This window comes from Mus caroli, unplaced genomic scaffold (assembly GCF_978045245.1).
Source record: "Mus caroli unplaced genomic scaffold, Mus_caroli_1 scaffold_4, whole genome shotgun sequence".
Lineage (NCBI taxonomy): Eukaryota > Metazoa > Chordata > Mammalia > Rodentia > Muridae > Mus > Mus caroli.
The window spans coordinates 91,316,125-91,338,499 of NW_028227259.1; the positions used below are offsets into that span (position 1 = coordinate 91,316,125).

Below are 22,375 nucleotides of genomic sequence, written 5' to 3' on the forward strand. Positions count from 1 at the left end.
TATATTGAAACATCTTGTAGTGTAACTACTCAATCTTTATAGGAACACGAAATGCATCTGAACCTCCCAGATACCAGGCTAAACATAGTTCTTAGTACATACTCTGGACAATATTCCAGACATTATTGAAATTTAAAAATAGAGTAATCCTATGCTCTTGAGTAACACAGATATTTTCCAATATGTATGGCAATCAATTATCTGTGATGGATTTTATTGAGCACTCCTACTAAGTGGCAACCTAATAGTTTGTTCATAACATTTTCTTTCCATTCAATGCCATCTAAGCTTTCTCTGAAAACATGTATTCTCAGAACAAAAGGGGAAATATTTTATCAGAATATCTTTGATGTCTTTTATTTAAAAACATGTAACAGGTTTCTGATACTGCAAAATAAATTACCACAAAATAGGATTGTAGGGAGTTTGTTTGTCATAAGATAGTCTAGAGTTGGCATAAACATATTCTTTTCTCAAGTAACTCAAATGGCACAAGAGAAAACTAGAACGCATTTCCATCCTCATCAAAAGGCCATAGTTTCACACTTCATAAAATTATATCTTGTTTCATAGTGCTGAGGCACCCCAATTTGGTTTATTAATATTTAATGAACATGAGGTAACAAACTTCTGTGTAGGATTTTCATATTCCAGTTGGGTGGATTTTCCTTGACTCCACCATAGTCTCCCACAAACAAGAACCATGATGCCATTGCCTATACTGGACTATGTTTACTCAGCATCATTCCTTTTTATTTCTATTGAATCCCCACCAGTTTCCTTTAAAGTTTACTTTAAATTTTAAAAGAAATAAAGTATTATAATTTCAGAAACACAAGTGGAGCTAGAAAATGCAATAAGCACAGTAACCCATGCTCAGAAGACAAATACCATGTATTCGTTCTCATTTCCTTTCTATACTGTAATAAAAATCAGTGTATTAAGGTCAGTGCAAATATGGGTAAGGATAAAGACAGTAGAAAGAGGCCATGTGAATCATACTATCTTTTTTCAGGTCATGAGCCAGAGGACACTCTGATATCATAGAGCCTAATTGTTACATGCTTCTCTCCAGTACAAAGAACCCTTACTATAAGTCAAAAGACTTCTTCTCCAACATGAAATCTCTAAATTCTTCTCCTTCCATTGTTATAGAATATCTAAAAAACCTTAACTGAAAAACTCAGGCCAACACAAGTATTGAGTGAGTAGAACTTTAAGAAGCAATCTAAAATAATGCCTTGCTAAGAAAGTGTATATGCTAACAATTCTCTGAGAAAAAAATATCTTATTTAGCGTTGTTTATTTTCTTTCTCCCACTGTCTGGTGATTGTCACAGAGGCCCCAGAGGACAACATGATCCTCAATGACCACTAGTTGCTTCAACTCTTCTTCTTCTTCTTCTTGCCCTTCCTCCTCCTATTTGTCTTCCTCCCTGTGTTCTAGAATTTGTTCAACTACACTCCACCCTTTGGTGCATGATTACATCAACCACCTCCTATTTCTCCCTTTGATTTTCTTTACCTTTATATAACAGTTCCTCTATGCCCTGGACCCCCAAACAATTCTCCTTACTTGGTGACAGAGACCCAGTCCCAGGAACAATTGCTCTCTTGTTGAGTGGGCCTTAAATCCAACCAAGCCTTTGGTTACCAAGGTACATGTAGCATTATTGCACCCATAGAGTTACAATGCCATGGTAATCACTATTGTGGTTCATAGGCATCATAGCTGGGTAAGCATGTTGGTTGCTCTCCTCCCTTGGAAACTTGCATACTACTGTGAAATTATGAAAGCTTTTCACAGGGGAGGAAGGTGCTGGGTCACATCATTTTAAAAACCTAACACAGAATAAGTAATGTGAGAATAGCTATGCTGTTATGCAGAGGACACTGACAAGGAGAAAGTCTTTGTGTAAATCCTTAAAATACCCAGAATATTGTAATACTGACAACCTTAGAACCCATGAAAACAGACTCTGCACATGCAGAAGGTGAGATTGTATCAAAAATTATAAAGATAATGGTTACAATGCAGAAATAAAAAAATTTATACTTGACCAAAGATATCATAATATAAAAAGGTATATGTTCTTATAATAATGAAAAGAAAATGGGAACTTCATACCGATCTACATAAATTTTTATGACTGTTACAAATACAATTTCTTCATCTAATTTGATATTTGCATGCATTACTTTAGTAAAATTTTGTACTCTTTTTTTCTGCAGATCATTTTACTTCAAAATATTCTAGAAATCAATGTGTGTTTGATAGGGTTGTATATATAAACAATGATAAACTACCTCTTAATGCTATGCATGACCTTAAGTATTTTCACAATATACACCATATCTTGTATGTTCCATGTTTGTGTATTAATATTTTATATTGTATATTTGGACGAGTTCATCTGTTCTATCTTTGCCTTCTGATAGTGTTTTCCTTCTCTTTGACACATTCTATTTGTAAGGCTGTCCTTTGAATTCTTCCATTAGATTATTGGGATTTTCAGCTTCATGTTCATTTTAGTTTGAGTCCCCCTCAATATTTCTATCTCTTTATTGAATTCTGCTGGCAAGTACTGCATTTTCCTTCTCATCTCCACCAGCCTTACCTTTTTTTAATTAGGATTTTCTTCATTTACATTTCAAATGCTATCCTAAAAATCCCCCATACCCTCTCCCTACACTCCCCTACCGCCCATTCCCACTTCTTGACCCTGGTGTTCCCCTGTACTGAGGCATATAAATTTTGCAAGACCAAGGGGACTCTCTTACCAGTGATGACCTACTAGGCCATCTTCTGCTACATATGCAGCTAGAGACACCAGCTTTGGGGGTACTGGTTAGTTCATATGGTTGTTCCACCTATAGGGTTGCAAACCCCTTTAGCTCCTTGGGTACTTTCTCTAGCTCCTCCTTTGGGGGCCCTGTGTTCCATCCAATAGCTGACTGTGAGCATCCACTTTTGTGTTTGCCAGGCACCAGCATAGCCTCACAAGAGACAACTATATCAGGGTCCTTTCAGCAAAATTGTGCTGGTGTAAGCAATGGTGTCAGCATTTGGAGGCTGATTATGAGATGGATCCCCAGGTGTGGCAGTATCTAGATAGTCCATCCTTTCACCTCAGCTCCAAATTTTGTCTCTGTAACAACTTCCATGGGTGTTTTGTTCCCAATTCTAAGAAGGGGCAAAGTGTCTACACTTTGCTCTTCTTTCTTCTTGAGTTTCTTGTGTTTTGCAACTTGTATGTTAGGTATTCTAAGTTCCTGGTCTAATATCCACTTATTAGTGAGTACATATCATGTGAGTTCTTTTGTGATTGGGTTACCTCACTCATGTTGATATCCTTCAGGTCCATCCATTTGCCTAGGAATTTCATTAATTTATTCTTTTTAATAGCTATGTAGTACTCGATTGTGTAAATGTACCACATTTTCTGTATCCATTCCTCTGTTGAGGGGCATCTGGGTTCTTTTCAGCTTCTGGCTATTATAAATAAGGCTGCTATGAACATAGTGGAGCATGTGTCCTTCTTACCGGTTGGAACATCTTCTAGATATATGCCCAGGAGAGGTATTGAGGGATCCTCTGGTAGTACTATGTCCAATTTTCTGAGGAACTGAAAGACTGATTTACAGGGTGGTTGTACAAGGTTGAAATCCCACCAAAAATGGAGGAATGCTCCTCTTTCCCCATATCCTTGCCAGCATCTGCTGTCTCCTGAATTTCTGATCTTAGCCATTCTGACTGGTATGAGGTGGAAACTCAGGTTTGTTTTGATTTGCATTTCCCTGATGATTATGGATGTTGAACATTTTTTCGGGTGTTTCTCAGCCATTCAGTATTCCTCAGGTGAGAATTCTTTTTTACCTCTGAGCCCCATTTTTTAATGGGGTTATTTGATTTTCTGGACTCCACCTTCTTGCGTTCTTAATATATATTGGATATTTTCCCCTATCTGATTTAGGATTGGTAAAGATTCTTTCCCAATCTGTTGGTGGCCTTTTTGTCTTATTGACAGTGTCTTTTGCCTTACAGAAGTTTTGCAATTTTATGAGGTAACATTTGTCAATTCTTTTTTTTTTCTTAAAGTTATATTTATTTTTTCATTTATATATACATATGTATTTAATTGTTCATTTATTTTTTTTTTGATTTTTAATATTTTTATTACATATTTTCCTCAATTACATTTCCAATGCTATCCCAAAAGTGCCTCATAGCACCCCCCACTTCCCTACTCACCCATTCCCATTCTTTTGGCCCTGGCATTCCCCTATATTGGGGCATATAAAGTTTGCAAGTCCAATGGGCCTCTCTTCCATTGATGGCCGACTAGGCCATCTTTCGATACATTTGCAGCTAGAGACAAGAGCTCCGGGGTTCTGGTTAGTACATCATGTTGTTCCAACAATAGGGTTGCAGATCCCTTTAGCTCCTTGGGTACTTTCTCTAGCTTCTCCATTGGGAGCCCTGTGATACATCCAATAGCTGACTGTGAACATCCACTCCTGTGTTTGCTAGGCCCCGGCATCATCTCACAAGACACAGCTATATTTGGGTCCTTTCAGCAAAATCTTGCTAGTGTATGCAATGGTGTCAGCGTTTAGAAGCTGGTTATGGGATGGATCCCTGGATACGGCAATCTCTAAATGGTCCATCCTTTCATCACAGCTACGAACTTTGTCTCTGTAACTCCTTCCCTGGGTGTTTTGTTCCCAATTCTAAGAAGGTACACAGTGTCCACACTTTGGTCTTCATTCTTCTTGAGTTTCATGCGTTTAGCAAATTGTATCTTATATCTTGGGTATCCTAAGTTTTGGGCTAATATCCACTTATCAGTGAATACATATTGTGTGAGTTCTTTTGTGATTGTGTTACTCCACTCAAGATGATGCCCTCTAGGTCCATCCATTTGGCTAGGAATTTCATAAATTCATTCTTTTTAATAGCTGAGTAGTACTCCATTGTGTAAATGTACCATAATTTCTGTATCCATTCCTCTGTTGAGGGGAATCTGGGTTCTTTCCAGCTTCTGGCTATTATAAATAGGGCTGCTATGAACATAGTGGAGCATGTGTCCTTTTTACCGGTTGGGACATCTTCTGGATATATGCCCAGGAGAGGTATTGCTGGATCCTCCTGTAGTACTATGTCCAATTTTCTGAGGAACCGCCAGACTGATTTCCAGAGTGGTTGTAAAAGCTTGCAATCCCACCAACAATGGAGGAGTGTTCCTCTTTCTCCACATCCTCACCAGCATCTGCTGTCACCTGAATTTTTGATCTTAGCCATTCTGACTGGTGTGAGGTGGAATCTCAGGGTTGTTTTGATTTGCATTTCCCTGATGATTAAGGATGTTGAACATTTTTTCAGGTGTTTCTCTGCCATTCGGTATTCCTCAGGTGAGAATTCTTTGTTCAGTTCTGAGCCCCATTTTTTAATGGGGTTATTTGACTTTCTGGAGTCCACCTTCTTGAGTTCTTTATATATATTGGATTTTAGTCCCTTATCTGATTTAGGATAGGTGAAGATCCTTTCCCAATCTGTTGGTGGTTTTTTTGTCTTATTGATGGTGTCTTTAGCCTTGCAGAAGCTTTGCAGTTTCATGAGGTCCCACTTGTCAATTCTAGATCTTACAGCACAAGCCATTACTGTTCTATTCAGGAATTTGTCCCCTGTGCCCATATCTTCAAGGCTTTTCTGCACTTTCTCCTCTATAAGTTTCAGTGTCTCTGGTTTTATGTGAAGTTCCTTGATCCACTTATACTTGACCTTAGTACAAGGAGATAGGAATGGATCGATTCGCATTCTTCTACATGTTAACAACCACTTGTGCCAGCACCATTTGTTGAAAATGCTGTCTTTCTTCCACTGGATGTTTTTAGCTCCCTTGTCGAAGATCAAGTGACCGTAGGTGTGTGGGTTCATTTCTGGGTCTTCAATTCTATTCCATTGGTCTATTTGTCTGTCACTATACCAGTACCATGCAGTTTTTATCACAATTGCTCTGTAGTAGAGCTTTAGGTTCGGCATGGTGATTCCACCAGAGGTTCTTTTATCCTTGAGAAGAGTTTTTGCTATCCTAGGTTTTTTGTTATTCCAGATGAATTTGCAGATTGCACTTTCTAATTTGTTGAAGAATTGATTTGGAATTTTTATGGGGATTGCATTGAATCTGTAGATTGCTTTTGGCAAGATAGCCATTTTTACAATGTTGATCCTGCCAATCCATGAGCATGGGAGATCTTTCCATCTTCTGAGATCTTCTATAATTTCTTTCTTCAGAGACTTGAAGTTTTTATTATACAGATCTTTCACTTCCTTAGTTAGAGTCACGCCAAGATATTTTATATTATTTGTGACTATTGAGAAGGGTGTTGTTTCCCTAATTTCTTTCTCAGCCTGTTTATTCTTTGTGTAGAGAAAGGCTATTGATTTGTTTGAGTTAATTTTATATCCAGCTACTTCACCGAAGCTGTTTATCAGGCTTAGGAGTTCTCTGGTGGAATTTTTAGGGTCACTTATATATACTATCATATCATCTGCCAAAAGTGATATTTTGACTTCATCTTTTCCAATTTGTATCCCTTTGATCTCCTTTTGTTGTCGAATTGCTCTGGCTAGGACTTCAAGTACAAGATATCAGGTACCAAATTTGAATCAAGATCAGGTTAATGATCTAAACAGCCCTATATCCCCCAAAGAAATAGAAGCAGTCATTAATAGTCTCCCAACTAAAAAAAGCCCAGGACCAGATGGGTTTAGTGCAGAGTTCTATCAGACCTTCAAAGAAGATCTAATGCCAGTTCTTCACAAACTATTCCACAAAATAGAAACAGAATGTACTCTACCCAACTCATTCTATGAAGCCACAATTACTCTGATACCCAAACCACAAAAAGACCCAACAAAGATAGAAAACTTCAGACCAATATCCCTTATGAATATTGATGCAAAAATCCTCAATAAAGTTCTTGCTAACCGAATCCAAGAACACATCAAAACAATCATCCATCCTGACCAAGTAGGTTTCATCCCAGGGATGCAGGGATGGTTCAATATACGGAAATCCATCAACGTAATCCAGTATATAAACAAACTCAAAGACAAAAACCACATGGTCATCTCGTTAGATGCAGAAAAATCATTTGACAAGATCCAACACCCATTCATGATAAAAGTCTTGGAAAGATCAGGAATTCAAGGCCCATTGCTAACATGATAAAAGCAATCTACAGCAAACCAGTAGCCAACATCAAAGTAAATGGTGAGAAGCTTGAAGCAATCCCTCTAAAATCAGGGACTAGACAAGGCTGTCCACTTTCTCCATACCTATTCAACATTGTACTTGAAGTCCATTTGTCAATTCTTGATCTTACAACACAAGCCAATGCTGTTCTATTGAGGAATTTTTCCCCTGTTTCCATATCTTGGAGGGTTTTGCCCACATTCTCCTCTATAAGTTTCACTGTCTCTTGTTTTATGAGGAGTTCCTTGATCCACTTAGATTTGACCTTGGTACAAGGAGATAGGAATGGATCAATTCGCATTCTTCTACATGATTACCGCCAGTTTTGCCAGAACCATTTGTTGAAAATGCTGTGTTATTTCCACTGGATGGTTTTAATTCCCTTGTCAAAGATCAAGTGACCATAGGTGTGTGGGTTCATTTCTGGGTCTTCAATTCTATTCCATTGGTCTACTTGTCTGTTGATATACCAGTACCATGCAGTTTATTTTATTTTATTTTATTTTTTTTATCACAAATGCTCTGTAGTACAGCTTAATGTCAGGCATGGTGATTCCACCAGAGGTTCTTTTATCATTGAGAAGAGGTTTTGCTCTCCTACGTTTTTTGTTATTCCAGATGAATTTGCAAATTTCCCTTTCTAATTCATTGAAGTATTGAGTTGGAATTTCGATGGGGATTGCATTGAATCTGTAGTTTGCTTTTGTCAAGATAGCCATTTTTACTATATTGATCCTGCCAAAACATGAGCATGGGAGATCTTTCCATCTTCTGAGATCTTCTGTGATTTCTTTCTTCAGAGACTTGAAGTTCCTATCTTACAGATCTTTTACTTCCTTAGTTAGAATCATGCCCAGGTATTTCATATTATTTGTGACTATTGTGAAGGGTGTTGTTTCCCTAATTTCTTTCTTAGCCTGTTTATTCTTTGGGTAGAGAAAAGCCATTGACTTTTTTGAGTTAATTTTATATCCAGCTACTTCACTGAAGCTGTTTATCAGGTTTAGGAGTTCCCTGTCCACCAGCCTTATCTTTCTGTTTTCCTGGGCATCACCGTGGTTTCCTTCCTCTTAAGCTCTTTCTCCTTAATTTCACTAAGCTGTTGCTTTGTGTCATTTAATACTCTGAGTCTTTGATGATGCTGATGAGTATTCTTTTAAAGTCTGTGCTCTGGAGAGCATCTATTTCATTACCACTGGCAAGAATTTCTACAAGACTGGTAGGTTTTAGAAAGATGTTGGCTTGACCTTTCAAATTCTTTGTACTTCTTCAATGAGATCTAAGCATGTTGAATACTTTGAATAATCCTAAGCCTGATATGGACAGAGCAGTTTGCAGTAGAAGAGAGGATATTCAGGTAAGTTAGGTTTCCCTGACAATTGCATCTGTTCATGTTGGGCACTCTATGAACTAATTCACCATATTTTCACCAGCTATATATCTGTAATAGTCCACATTGGTTTCAAGGGAAAGAGAAATCATTTGTTTTTATAATGGAGAGCTATATTTACATACAAAGATGTAGTAGATGTGGCCAGTATAATGACAGTGGCATATTAGATACGCATGGGGTCAAAAGAATTACTAAAGAATTCCATCAGCAGATGAGGATCTACAGGTGATTGATGACTGTTGAGAAGGCGAGAAATACTCTAGTTCAGAGAAACACTCACATATGGAATGTAATCCTAATTTTTCAGCCCTGGACAGAAATATATATTTTAAAAAGGTAAATAAGCTCAGTAGGTGTGCTCATTGAACACAGAGGCAGCATTAGGTGATTTGTGTGGTCCTATAGACAGCATAGCCAGGCCTATATACAATCAACCATATCCAATGGAGGTGTTGACACTGATGTTGGCACCACCTACTCCTGTGTGGCTGTCTTCCAGCATGACAATGTGTAAATAATTACCATTGACAGTAGTAAACACAGCACACTTGTCTGTGTAGCTTTCACTGACAGAGAATTAACTGGGAATGCTGTTAAAAATCTGATTTAAATGAACTCCACCAACACAGTTTTGATCCCAAATGTCTGATTGGATATAGGTTTGATGATACTATTGTTCTGTATAATATGAAGCACTAGCCTTTATATGGTAAGTGATGCAGGCAGGTCCAAGATCTAATTCAAATACAAAAGAGAGGCAAATTCTCCCCAGCAGAAGTGTACTCAATGGTTATGAAAAAGATGAAGGAAATTACAGAAGCTTACCTTGGAAAGATGGTTATCAATGCTATGGTCACTGAGGCAGATTACTTCAAGGACTCTCAGAGGATGGAAACAAAAGGTTCTTGAACTACGGCTGGCCTCAACAGACTTTGAATTTTCAATGAACCAACTGCTGATGCTATTGCTTATGGTTTGGATAAGAAGGTCACACCTGTAAAGAAAGTTTTGATTTTTTACTTTGGAGGTGCCACTTTTGTTGTGCTAATTGTCACTATTGAGCATAGAACTTTTAAAGTCAAATCAACATCTGGAGAAACCTACTTGGGTGGAAAAGACTTTGACAACTGAATAGTCAAACATCCCATTGTTAAGTTTAAGTGAAAGCACAAGAAGATATCAGTGAGAACAGCAGAGCTGTCGAGCTCCTCTGCACTGCCTGTGAGCAGGCCAAGGGTATCCTCTCCTCCAGTACCCAAGCGAGTATTGAGATTTATTATCTCTATGAATGAATTAACTTCTATAGCTCCATTACCCAGGCTCAATTGGAGGGATTAAATGTTGAACTGATCTGTGGTGAGCTGGACCCTGTAGAAACAGGTCTTCAAAATGTCTTTTAGACAATTCACATATCCATGATATTGACTGGGGGAGTCTTTTTTTTTTTTTTTTTTTACCAGAATCCCCAACATTCAGAAACTTCTGCAATACTTCCTCAATGAAAGCTAACTAAACATGAGCATTAACCCCAATGCAGCTGTTGCTTATGATGCAGCTGTCCAGGAAGCCATTCTAAGTGGAGACAAGTCTGAGAATGTTCAGGATTTGCTGCTCTTAGATGTCACTCCTCTTTCCCAGGGTATTGAAACTGCTAGTGGAGTCAAGACTGTCACAATCAAGCACAATATGACCATCCACACCAAGCAGACGGACTTTACCACCTACTCTGACAACCAGCCAGGTGTAGTCATTCAGATGTATGAAGGTGAAAGGGACTTTGTGAGGAGCCGCCCTTGCAATGGCGCTGATATCCGGTGTTCTAACTGGTAAACAAGTAGTCTGCGCATGTGCTGGGGTTTTTTTCCATGCCTTGTGCCCTGCCTGTCCTGTGGCGTCATCTGGGCTAATGGTGAGCAGCCAGTCAGGGAGGTACACGTCTCCAACCACTTTTTGTGTGTTATAAAAGGACTGAGTTTCCTGGATTCGGGGTCTTCCTGATAAGTAAGCAATAAAGCTTTGCCATAGAAGGATCCGGTTGTCCGAGTGTGTTTTGCTGGCAAAACGTTACAAGGACATAGTGGCGCAGATACCCGGGACTATATCATCCCCAGGCGCCTAAAGGAGACCCCCATTTCACATGGGGCAGATTCAGAACTATGGGACAATACAGCTCTGCAAGGTATGGCCTTGAATTTTCTCCAGCGTTAGAAGCCTTTCTGTTCCTTTTCACAGGGCTCGTTCTTTTCTTTAGGTTGCATACAGTTTCCACAGGAGGAATTGCTAACTAGTGTTCAGAGGAGGTCAGGCAAGGTTAGAAAAAAGGCAAGAAGATAGCATGGGAGCTTCCCACTCTGTGGTGACCGTCTTACAGTCGGTCCTGAGGCAGCGTGGCTTGAAAATCTCCACCAAGACACTAGAAGGTTTTGTAAAAGAGATCGCATAGCACCATGGTTTGCGTGCTCAGGGTCCTTAACTATCCCCTCTTGGGAGAAACTCAGGGAAGATTTAGTTAGGGAGCAGGAGAACGGCAAACTTAAAGCAGGAACCATGCCATTGTGGAAGCTCATTAGATCGTGCTTAAAGGACAAGGAATGTCAACAAGTAGTTAAGGCAGGACAGAAAATTCTGGACGAAGTTCAAGAAAGCCTATCAGAGGCAGAGCAGGGAGAGAGAGTAGGAGCAACGAGGAAAAACGGTGCACCAAATAAGCATACAGCCCTTTCCATGGGTCTTGAACCTGAGGAAAAGATTATGCTGGGGAAGAATACCCGGGGAGAGATAAGAAGAAAGGAGGAGAAAAAACAAAGGAGAAAAGCTCAATTAGCAGAGGTTCCTAGAAGAGGGAGCCTATACCTGCCGATAGATGAGTTTAAGGAGCTAGCTCTTAGCAGCTCAGAATCAGATGAAGAACTTAGCCCCTCTGAGGAAACAGACTTGGAGGAGGAAAAAGCTTGTTATGAGAGAGAAAAGTACCAGCCAGATAAAATGCAAACTAATCAGTCAAGAAAAAAAGCCAAAAGCGGCTGGCGAAGGATAGCTTGCTGCTCAGCCTCCGGGCTCTCGGCTTCAAGGTCATAGTGCACCTCTGCACTATGCAGAGCTCCCACCCTGCATAGTGCGTCAGCCCTGCCCAGAGAGGCAGTGCACAGACTCATTCATTCCAAGAGAGAAACAAAGGAAGATGCAACAGGCATTTCTGGTCTTTGAAGGAGCCGAGGGTGGGCATATTCAAGCTCAGGTAGAGTATCCACAGGTTAAGAGCTTACCGAGTCTGTCCTTAACTATGGAGTCAGTGGCAATTTCACTGTAGCACAAGGCAAAAGGCTTGCGGCCTTGGCAGTGACTCCCGGGGACTGGACAACAGTGATAAAAGCTGTGGTTCCAAATATGGGAATGTATCTAGAATGGAAAGCATTGTGGCAAGATTTCTGCCAGACGCAGGCAAGGGCTAATGCTACCATGGAAGGGGATCAAAGAACGTGGACTTTTGAATTACTTACAGGTCAGGGAAAACACGCTGCTAACCAGACAAATTATCATTGGGGAGCATATGCTCCAATCTCAGCTGCCGCTGTTCAGGCGTGGAAAGCACTACCTAGGAAGGGGGAGGCGAGTGGACATTTGACAAAGATTATCCAAGGTGCACAGGAGTCATTCTCAGATTTTGTAGCCAGAATGACAGAGGCAGCAGGGAGAATATTTGGAGACCCAGAAGCAGCTATGCCTTTAATTGAACAATTGGTTTATGAACAAGCTACGCAGGATGCAGATCAGCAATCACACCTAGGAAGAGTAAAGGGTTACAGGACTGGTTAAAGGTTTGCCATGAGCTTAGAGGGCCACTTACTAATGCTGGATTGGCAGCAGCCATTCTGCAGGGGAGGAAGCACTCGGATTCAGCTGACCTCAAACTTTGCTTTAATTGTGGCAAACCAGGACATTTAAAAAAGGACTGCAGAGTCCCTATAAAAAGGTCAGCACCAGGATTGTGTACGAAATGTGGTAAAGGATATCATTGGGCTAAAGACTGTCGTACAATTAGAGATGTACAAGGCAGGCTCTTGCAGCCAGGACCCCCTCAAGTGGTAGAAAATGAGAATGAAAGCATTTCAAAAAACGAGTTTCGGGCCCTCAAGTCCCAGGGCCCCAAAACATATGGGACTCAGGTGAGCAACAGGTGGACACCATGGTCCGCAGGGCAACAAAAGGCTTGGCTGGATTGGACTTCCATGCCTCCACCCAATTCATGCTGATGCCTCAGCTGGGAGTGCAGCCAATTCCTACTGATTACAAGGGACCTTTGCCATCTGAAAGTGTCGGTCTAATTTTGGGCTGGGTTTCTCTCACATTACAAGGTCTCATTGTTCACCCTGGAGTTGTAGATCAGGATTATAAAGGGGAACTCCAGGTTCTCTGTTCTTGTCCACAAGGTGTCTTTTCTATATCACAAAGGGATAGAATAGCATAACTAATAATTCTGCCAAGCCTACATGGCTGTTTTCCCTCCTCTGGTGTCCCTCGAGCTGCCAGAGGAATTGGTTCTACTGGAAATGATTCTGCTTACTTAATAGTGTCTTTAGGTTCCAGGCCATCCTTAGAGTTAGTTATAGAAGGGAAACAATTTAAGGGGATTTTAGATACAGGAGCAGACAAAAGTATTATTTCTTCTCACTGGTGGCCAAAAGCCTGGCCCATAACTCAGTCATCACACTCTTTACAAGGCTTAGGGTATTAGTCCTGTCCCACTATTAGCTCCCGTTCTTTGAGCTGGCAAGCGCCTGAAGGTCAAGTGGGACAATTCACTCCTTATGTCTTACCATTCCCAGTTAATCTCTGGGGGAGAGATATTTTACAGGCAATGGAAATGACCTTTACTAATGAATACTCAACACAAGCTGTTCAAATGATGAGAAAAATAGGCTATACAAAAGGAAAAGGATTAGGGAAAGGAGAGCAGGGTGGACTTGAACCTATCTCTCAAGAAGGCAATAAGGGAAGACAAGGTCTAGGTGTTTTCTAGGGGCCATTGGGGGCTCTATGCCCATACCATGGCTTATGGAGGAAGTTGTATGGGTTCCTCAATGGCCTCTAACCTCTGAAAAATTAGAAGCTGTAACCAGAATAGTCAAAGAACAGGTACATTTGGAACATTTAGAGCCCTCTACCTCACCGTGGAATACTCCAATTTTTGCCATTAAGAAAAAATCAGGCAAATGGCGCTTATTACATGATCTCAGAGCAATTAATGCACAAATGTGCCTGTTTGGGCCAGTTCAGCGAGGACTACCATTGTTTTATGCCTTACCAAAAAATTGGGAGATTATAATTATAGATATTAAAGACTGTTTTTTCTCTATACCTCTGTGTCCTCAAGATAGACAAAGATTTGCATTTACCATCCCAGCCATTAACCATTTGGAACCTGATCAATGGTATCAATGGAAGGTCCTACCTCAGGTGATGGCAAATAGTCCTACCATGTATCAACTGTACGTGCAAATGGCACTTAAATCAGTTAGAAATCACTTTCCATCTCTGCTCGTAGAAATTTATATGGATGACATACTCCTTTGTCATGAAAATTCACAATTATTGCAAGATGCATAACCTATATTAATACAGACATTAGGTCAATGGGGATTGCAAGTAGCCACTGATAAGGTGCAAGTTGCTCAAATGGGAACCTTCCTAGGGTCACGTATTTATCCTGATAAAATTGTTCCTCAAAAAATTAGAGATTCGCAAAGATCAATTACACACCTTAAATGATTTTCAAAAATTACTGGGATATATTAATTGGCTGAGACCATTTTTGAAAATTCCATCCGCAGAGTTAAAGCCTTTATTTGATATTTTAGAAGGAGATACTCACATCTCCTCCCAAAGAGCACTTACCCCAGCTGCATATCAAGCTTTACAAACTATAGAAAAAGCCTTACAAGATGCCCAATTACTACGTATTGATAAATCAAATTCATTTGAATTGTGCATATTAAAACTGCACAGTTGCCAACAGCAGTCTTGTGGCAAAATGGACCCTTATTGTGGGTCCACCCTAATGCTTCCCCAGCAAAAATTATTGAATGGTATCCTAATGCAGTCGCTCAACTTGCAGTTAGGGGAATAAAAGCTGCCATTATGCACTTTGGAGAGGAACCTCATATACTAATCGTGCCTTATATCTCTGCTCAAGTTCAAACCTTGGCAGCAACGACTGATGATTGAGCAGTCTTGGTTGCCTCCTATTCAGGAAGAATTGATAATCATTTTCCTAAACATCCAATTTTGCAGTTTGCCTTAACTCAAGCCATAGTGTTTCCAATAATTACAGCTAAACACCCACCTGCAGATGGGGTGGTAGTATATACAGATGGATCCAAATCTGGCATAGGTGCATATGTAATAAATGACCAAGTAAAATCCAAACAATATAATGAGACATCACCCCAGGTTGTAGAGTGTTTGGTGGTACTAGAAGTCCTTAACACTTTCCCAGGACCACTCAATATTATATCTGATTCCTTATATGTAGTTAATGCAGTCAATACACTTGAAGCTGCAGGCTTAATTAAACCATCTAGTAAGCTTGCTCACATTTTCCAACAAATTCAGTCAGCCTTGTTACACAGAAGACATCGTGTCTATATTACTCATGTCAGAGTTCATTCTGGCCTTCCTGGCCCTATGTCTCATGGAAATGACTTAGCAGACAAAGCCACTAGAATCGTGGCTGTTGCTCTGTCTTCCCAGACAGAAGCTGCAAAAGAATTTCATAAACGCTTTCATGTGACAGCTGAGACTTTACATCACCGCTTCTCATTAACTAGAAAAAAAGCTAGAGAAATTGTTACTCAATGCCAAAATTGCTGTGAATTTTTGCTTGTTCCTTATGTGGGAATAAACCCACGTGGCATAAGGCCTTTGCAGGTCTGGCAAATGGATGTTACTCATATCTCATCCTTTGGAAGACTTCAGTATTTACATGTTTCTATTGATACCTGCTCTTGTATCATATTTGCTACACCTCTAACAGGAGAAAAGACCTCACATGTAATTCAACATTGCCTCGAGGCATGGAGTGCTTGGGAAAACCTTAACTTCTTAAGACAGACAATGGACCAGCCTATACTTCTCAAAAATTTCAACAGTTCTGTCATCAGATGAATGTGACTCATATGACTGGTCTTCCATATAATCCTCAAGGACAAGGCATTGTAGAACGTGCCCATCGCACTCTCAAGTTCTATTTAATTAAACAAAAGGGGGGAGTCGAGGAGGCTCTACCCTCAATACCAAGAGTAGCTGTTTCTATGGCACTCTTCACTCTTAATTTTTTAAATCTTGATGCTCAAGGCCATACTGCTGCTGAACGTTACTGTTCAGAACCTGATAGGCCCAAGGAAATGGTAAAGTGGAAAGATGTCTTGACAGGAAAATGGAGAGGCCCGGATCCTATTCTAATAAGATCCAGGGGAGCTATATGTGTTTTTCCAAGGAGGAAGATAATCCCTTTTGGATTCCAGAACGCCTCACTTGAAGAATCCAGCTCTCAGACGATGAGTCACAAGAACAAGATCTCAAGACATTGATGGATCATACTCCTCATGCTGGAGATTCTGGTTCCTAGTATATATGGTGAGTTTAGATGGGGAATTATGTCAACTTTCCCTCTTCCTATGCCAGTAATGCATAATGCACAAATATTACCATGCTTTTTTACTACAGATAAAGAACTAGGACTTGCCTATTTGCCTTTAGATGAACAGATTCAGGCCTTGCAAGAAAATAGAACTTTCTTCATATAGGGAAGCCTGTGCTTTGTACTAATTTCTTCATTGCAAGATAAGAGTCAATGCATATCCTTGTATAATCAATCAGCAGCCTGGTTAAAAAGAGCCTCTTTTGGCGGAGCAGCTTTTGACATGAAGGCTGATGCCATAGTTATAAGAGGATGGTGGCCCAGCCGAAAAGGTGGAAGTTCTGGAAATAAGCCGCCTTCACAACCTAGAATGGCACCCTTTTGCAAGGAAGGGTCCATGGAAGATGTAACGCTACCTTGGACAGGCTGCCAAGCTAAAAAAATATACTTGGGCAGTAGAGAAATATTTTTCCTTTTCCCCATATATTAGTAGAGAGTATAATGATACTTTTTCTGGATATGATTTTAGTAATATGGACCCCCTCCGAACTAATACTAACCCTTTTGATCAGTGCTTGGTTTGTGGGGTTAATGGAAGCTGTACTGATCTCGCCCCCATGGCAATGATTGGAGGAGGTTCTAGTGAGAAAGGAGAAATGACCTTTGATTAGAGAAGTACCCCGCGCCAGAATGAAAAACAGGGTTCAAATTTTAAATGGACTACATCCAATGTTAAATATAAAAAACAAAAAGAGGTAAATTTTACTGCCACCCCGGTATGTGTATGGCCCCCGTTTTTATGGGTGGTAAGTAAAACAAGCTTGAATCAGAATCAGGTAGAGATAGATTGCTCACAAGAAAAATGTTTTTATGCCCTATGCTGGGATGCCAATAAATATCCTTTTGCTTTGGTTACCCGCATGCCTAGATTTGTCCCTATTCCTGTAGATGCCCCTAATAGTTGAGTTTGTTTCAAGAGAAAAGAGATTTTGGTATTTCTGCTATTATAGTTGGATTGGTGGCCACAGCGGCGGTTGCAGCCTCTGTCACAGCATTGGCACTCACTCTATCTACTAGTATTCAAATAACACAAACTATTAATGAGATTTCTATGACGGTCACAACAGCTTTAGATAAACAAGCCACAGCCAACTCACAAATACAAGGAGGGTTGATGCTGATAAATCAGTGCATCGACTTAGTCCAAGAGCAGGTGAATATTCTTTGGCAGTTGGCTCAATTGGGTTTTGAATACAAGATGCCTGGTCTTTGTGTTACTTCTGTTCAGTTTGAAAATCTTACAAGAGCAGCAAATTTATCAAAAACTTTGTCTCGCTATATGTTACAGAATTGGACCATGGAATTTGAACAAACGCTTCGAGAATTGAGAGTTGCTATTCTACAAGTGAATTCTATGTGTCTTGACCTTTCGCTGACAAAGGGTTTCTCCACCTGGATTTCCTCTGCATTTTCCTGCTTTAAGGAGTGGGTGGGGATAGGCTTGTTTGCTGTGATCCTATGCAGTGGAGCGTTGCTTTTGCTCTGGATGGTCTGTAAACTTAAAGCCCAAACAAAAAGGGACAAGATGGCAATAACCCAAGCACTTGCAGCACTCGAACACAGTGCCTCCCCTGGTATATGGTTATCTATGCTTAAGCAGTAGGTCACTGGCCGCTCAGCTCTTGCACCCCACGAGGCTACTCTCATTGCACGGGATAGAGTGAGTGTGCTTCAGCAGCCCAGGAGAGTTGCACTGGTAAGCACTGCAGTAGAAAGGCTCCGCGGCATAAAATGAGCCTAATCTAGGGAGTCATGTCATCTCATATGAAGGTTGCGTGTCCAAGTGTCCTTCCCCCCAGGAAAAACGACATGGGAGCGGACCAAGACCCCTCCGGGTGATGAGCCTGGGAGGAGGTTTTGTGTAAAGCCCCTATTTTTGCACACTGGGAATTTGACCTCTATCTCCACTCTCATTATATGGGTGGCCTATTGCTCTTAAATAATAGAAAAGGGGGAGATGTGAGGAGGATCCGGTTGTCTGAGTGTGTTTTGCTGGAGAAACGTTGAAAGGACAGGACTTCATGACCAAGAACAACAACCAGCTTGGAAAGTTGATGCACACAGACATACCTTCCGCACCCTGAGGGGTTCCTCAGTTTGAAGTTACTTTTGACATCAATGCTAATGGCATCCTCAATGTTTGTGTTGGAAATAAAAGCACAGGGAAGGAGATCAAGATCACAATCACTAAAGACAAGAGACTCTTGAGCAAGGAGGATATTGAGTGCATAGACTAAGAAGCTGAGAAGTACATAGCTGAGGATGACAAGCAGAGAGATGAGGTTTCCTCCAAGAATTCACTAGAGTCTTATGCCTTCAACTGTTGAAGATGAGAAACTTCAAGGAAAGGTCAATGATGAGGACACACAGAAGATTCTTGGCAAGTGTAATGAAATCATCAGCTCTCTGGATAAGAACCAGACTGCAGAGAAGGAAGTATTTGAGCATCAGCAGAAAGAACTGGAGAAAGCCTACATCCTATCATTATCAAGCTGTACCAGAGTGCTCATGGTATGCTTGGGGGAATACCTGGTGGCTTCTCAGGTGAAGGCATTCCTCTATCTGGTTGTGCTTCATAAGGACCAACCATTGAAGAAGTGGATTAAGTCAATCCAAATACTAGGGTACAACATTATTCCATAGGGTAATGTTACATGACAGTTGTAATAGGGAATATATAGTAAAACTATTTAAATTATCACAAAGAAATCACTGAGTAGGAGTTGTGTGTGTGTGTGTGTGTTTATAGCTAGATAAAAAAAATCATAAAATGACATACTGCTATACCAATATATAAGTACCTCACTCAATCCTCATTAAAATGACTTCCTCTTACACTAAATTTGAACTAGAATATAGACTTACAACAGGAAAATGTAAAAAGAATGAAAGACTTTGGAGCACTTAGTCCTAAGTGGCATATCTTCATCGAAGCCCCCCCACCCCCCCATTATACCCATGCAGAAAGATTAAAAAATCCAGAAGAGATTGATGATTCCAAGAAACAGGGTCTCTGTATGCATCAAGGCTGACACACACATGAACTCAAAACAACACCTGCAGTGTCTACACAGGTTCAAGTCCAGTTGGCTCCTACTGGGAGACAGGCAGTGTGCATGGGTTTCCATCACTACTAGGAAGGTATTTTAATTAATACATGATTGGTATTCTCTCCAAAAAAGTCTCACTGTGTGTATTAGCCACACTTCAGTGGAGGCTCCATTCCCAGAAGTAGTTTGACAACACAAAACTAGCTCAATGGCATTTTGTAAAGATTTTGGTTCAGTTTTGTTTTGTTTGGTTTGGTTTGGTATCCTTTGTTTAGGTTTTGGTTTGTCGGCAATGTCTTTTGCATGTTGATTCTCCCAGTATTTAAGTAAAAATAATAAAACAGACACCTGGTTGTTTGTGTGTGTGTGTGTGTGTGTGTGTGTGTGTGTGTGTGTGTGTGTGTGTGTATTTTTTGTAGGTGTATGTTTGTGTATGTGTATGTTTGTGTGTGTTTGGATTTTTTAAATTAATTAGCAAGGCATGGTTCAATGGCACAAAGCTACAGTCATGTCCACTCAGAAGACATTGTTAATTCCAAGACCACCTAGACCAGTGATTGTCAACCTGTAGGTAATGATTCCTGGGGTCATGTATCAGATATCCCACATATTAGATATTTACATTATGATTTCAAACACCTATGAAGTATTAAAAGAAAAGAAACTTGTGTTTTGGGGTCACCAAAACATGAGGAAGTATAAGAAATGATCACAGCATTAGGAAAATTGAGAATCACTGACCCAGATTATAGAAGCTCACCCTGCACAATTAAAAATACAGTGCCCCAAATTTCAAAAAGAAAAGGATATCACTAATAATCGAAAACATTAAGTCCACTGTAAATGCAATGCTCTGGGTTTACTCTCAGAACTAACACAAATGACTTTGCTAAGTCAACTTTATTATATGTGAGAATAATGCATGAGACCAGATGTGTAGAAACTTATAAGTTCAAACTTAAAAGACAGTTTCATTATTACAGTTTAAAACTTAAAAATGAAACCAAGATAATATAAGCAGTAGAGTCATTTATTTCAGAAATTAGAAATGTTATTAGCTTGGTACCCTGAGAGACAGAGAAAGTGAGAGAGACAGAGAGAGAGAGACAGAGACAGAAAGATAGAGCGAAAGAGAAAGACAAGGACACAGAGAGAGAAGGAGAGAGAAAAAGAGAGAAAGAGAAAGGGAGAGAAAGAGAGAAAGAGAGACAGAGACTGAGACAGAGTGACAGATATTATGTGACTAGCAATAGAGAAACAAGTACTCAATAGTGAGCTTAATGCTCTTTCTCATTATTCTTACTAAGTACTCTGATATAATCACAAGAAAATTCAGCTTTTAAAATGTTGGTACTTCCCACATACCACTTCATTTTAAGATAACATGTCAAATAACATGAGATTAACACATAAATTGTCCTATAAGAACAATCAGAATAAACAACTCATCTCCTTTTTCTTTTTTTTATATATAATTATTTATGTATGTATGTATGTATGTATGTATTTATTTATTTATTTATTTATTTATTTATTTATTTATTTATTTAATACTTTGTTGCTTCCAGCTCGACCAGCAAGGAAAACGCAACCACCGGTTCTTCTTAAAGCAGTTTACTCAGGCAGCTTCTCTCTTCAAATTCCCCATGCCTCGGGGTACAAGCGTATCCCCTCAAGATACAACCACGCCTCAAACAATCACCACAGGTCACATCACCTCACCAGGCAGGCTTGCTCAGCCAATCAGGGATTAAGGGCGAGGCATCCACCAAATATGGGCTTGTTTACTGCCTGGCATAGATTTCTGTCCGGCTGGCCAGGGAGTCCAGAATGGCTTCCCACAATTCCCCCTTTTATATTATTTTGAAGCAAGCTCCCTGGGTGAAGATAGTGGTCTGATCCCCAGTGTGCAGAAATAGGGGCCATGTACAGGATTGACTCTTAGGCTCACAGGTTTTTACCCAGAGCAACCCTGACCTGCTCCTGTGCAGTTTTTCCTGGGGGAAGGACACTAGGACACTCAACCCTCATGCAATCAGACATACCTCCCAGAGATTGTCAAACAGCTTCCAGACTAACCTCTGTGCAGTGCTTAGCCTTACAACCCTACGGAGTGATGGCTTCATTGTTCATTCTTCATGGCAGCAAGTCAAATCTGAGGTGACTGCCCTACTTCCACTGTGGCAAAAGCTTGCACCACCATGGCGGCAGTGCAGACCTGGGCATTCTGCAACCGACTCATACACCATACACACAACATGCATGCCAAAACAAGGGCCACAGCGAGAGCACCTATCCCAGTCCATTCTTTCCCAATGCCAATCCAGGATCCACTCGGGTAGAATTCACAGTGACAATCGCCAAGCGAAGCTCATTCATCTTGACATCAAAATTTGCAGTCCAATTTAAACAATTTATCCCCCATCTGGGTTCCGCACCAATCAGGGGCAGACCCATGCTCATCACCAACAAGATCAGCTTCTTCATTTTGACAGCATCGTACTAGCTGCTCCGGAACCCACACTGGCTCTGCGCGATTCTGTGGAAACATGCAAACAGACCCTCTTGCCCAGGCCAACATGGGATCCGGACCATTCCATGATCCTGTAAGCACATCCTTCCATTTAGCATACCCCAGTCTATTGGGGCTGGTATTAGCAAATCGTTCAGCAGCAGAACTACCTTTCTTATCCAATTGTAAAAAAATTAAGGTAAAAAGAGCTAAGGAGAGTCTTATCTTTGGGGTATGGCCATAGCCTATTCCCCCTTTTTGTTTTATTAATAATTCTTTTAAGGTTCTATGTGCTCGTTCAATGATTCCTTGGCCTTGAGGATTATATGGCAGGCCGTGTTTAACTTGTACTTCCATCTGTTGACAAAAAGACACCAGGGTTTTGGCAGTATATGCAGGGCCATTATCTGTTTTAAGTTGTTGGGGTTTATCCCAGGCTGCCCAGGCCTCCAAACAATTCTGT

The 22,375-nt window shown here is 40.4% G+C and overlaps 1 pseudogene; it reads left to right on the plus strand.

The window, feature by feature from the left end:
* Positions 1 to 9,357: 9,357 nt before the first annotated feature.
* LOC147005186 (heat shock cognate 71 kDa protein-like) lies at positions 9,358 to 18,956 on the plus strand (annotated as a pseudogene).
* The last annotated feature ends 3,419 nt before the right edge of the window (positions 18,957 to 22,375 follow it).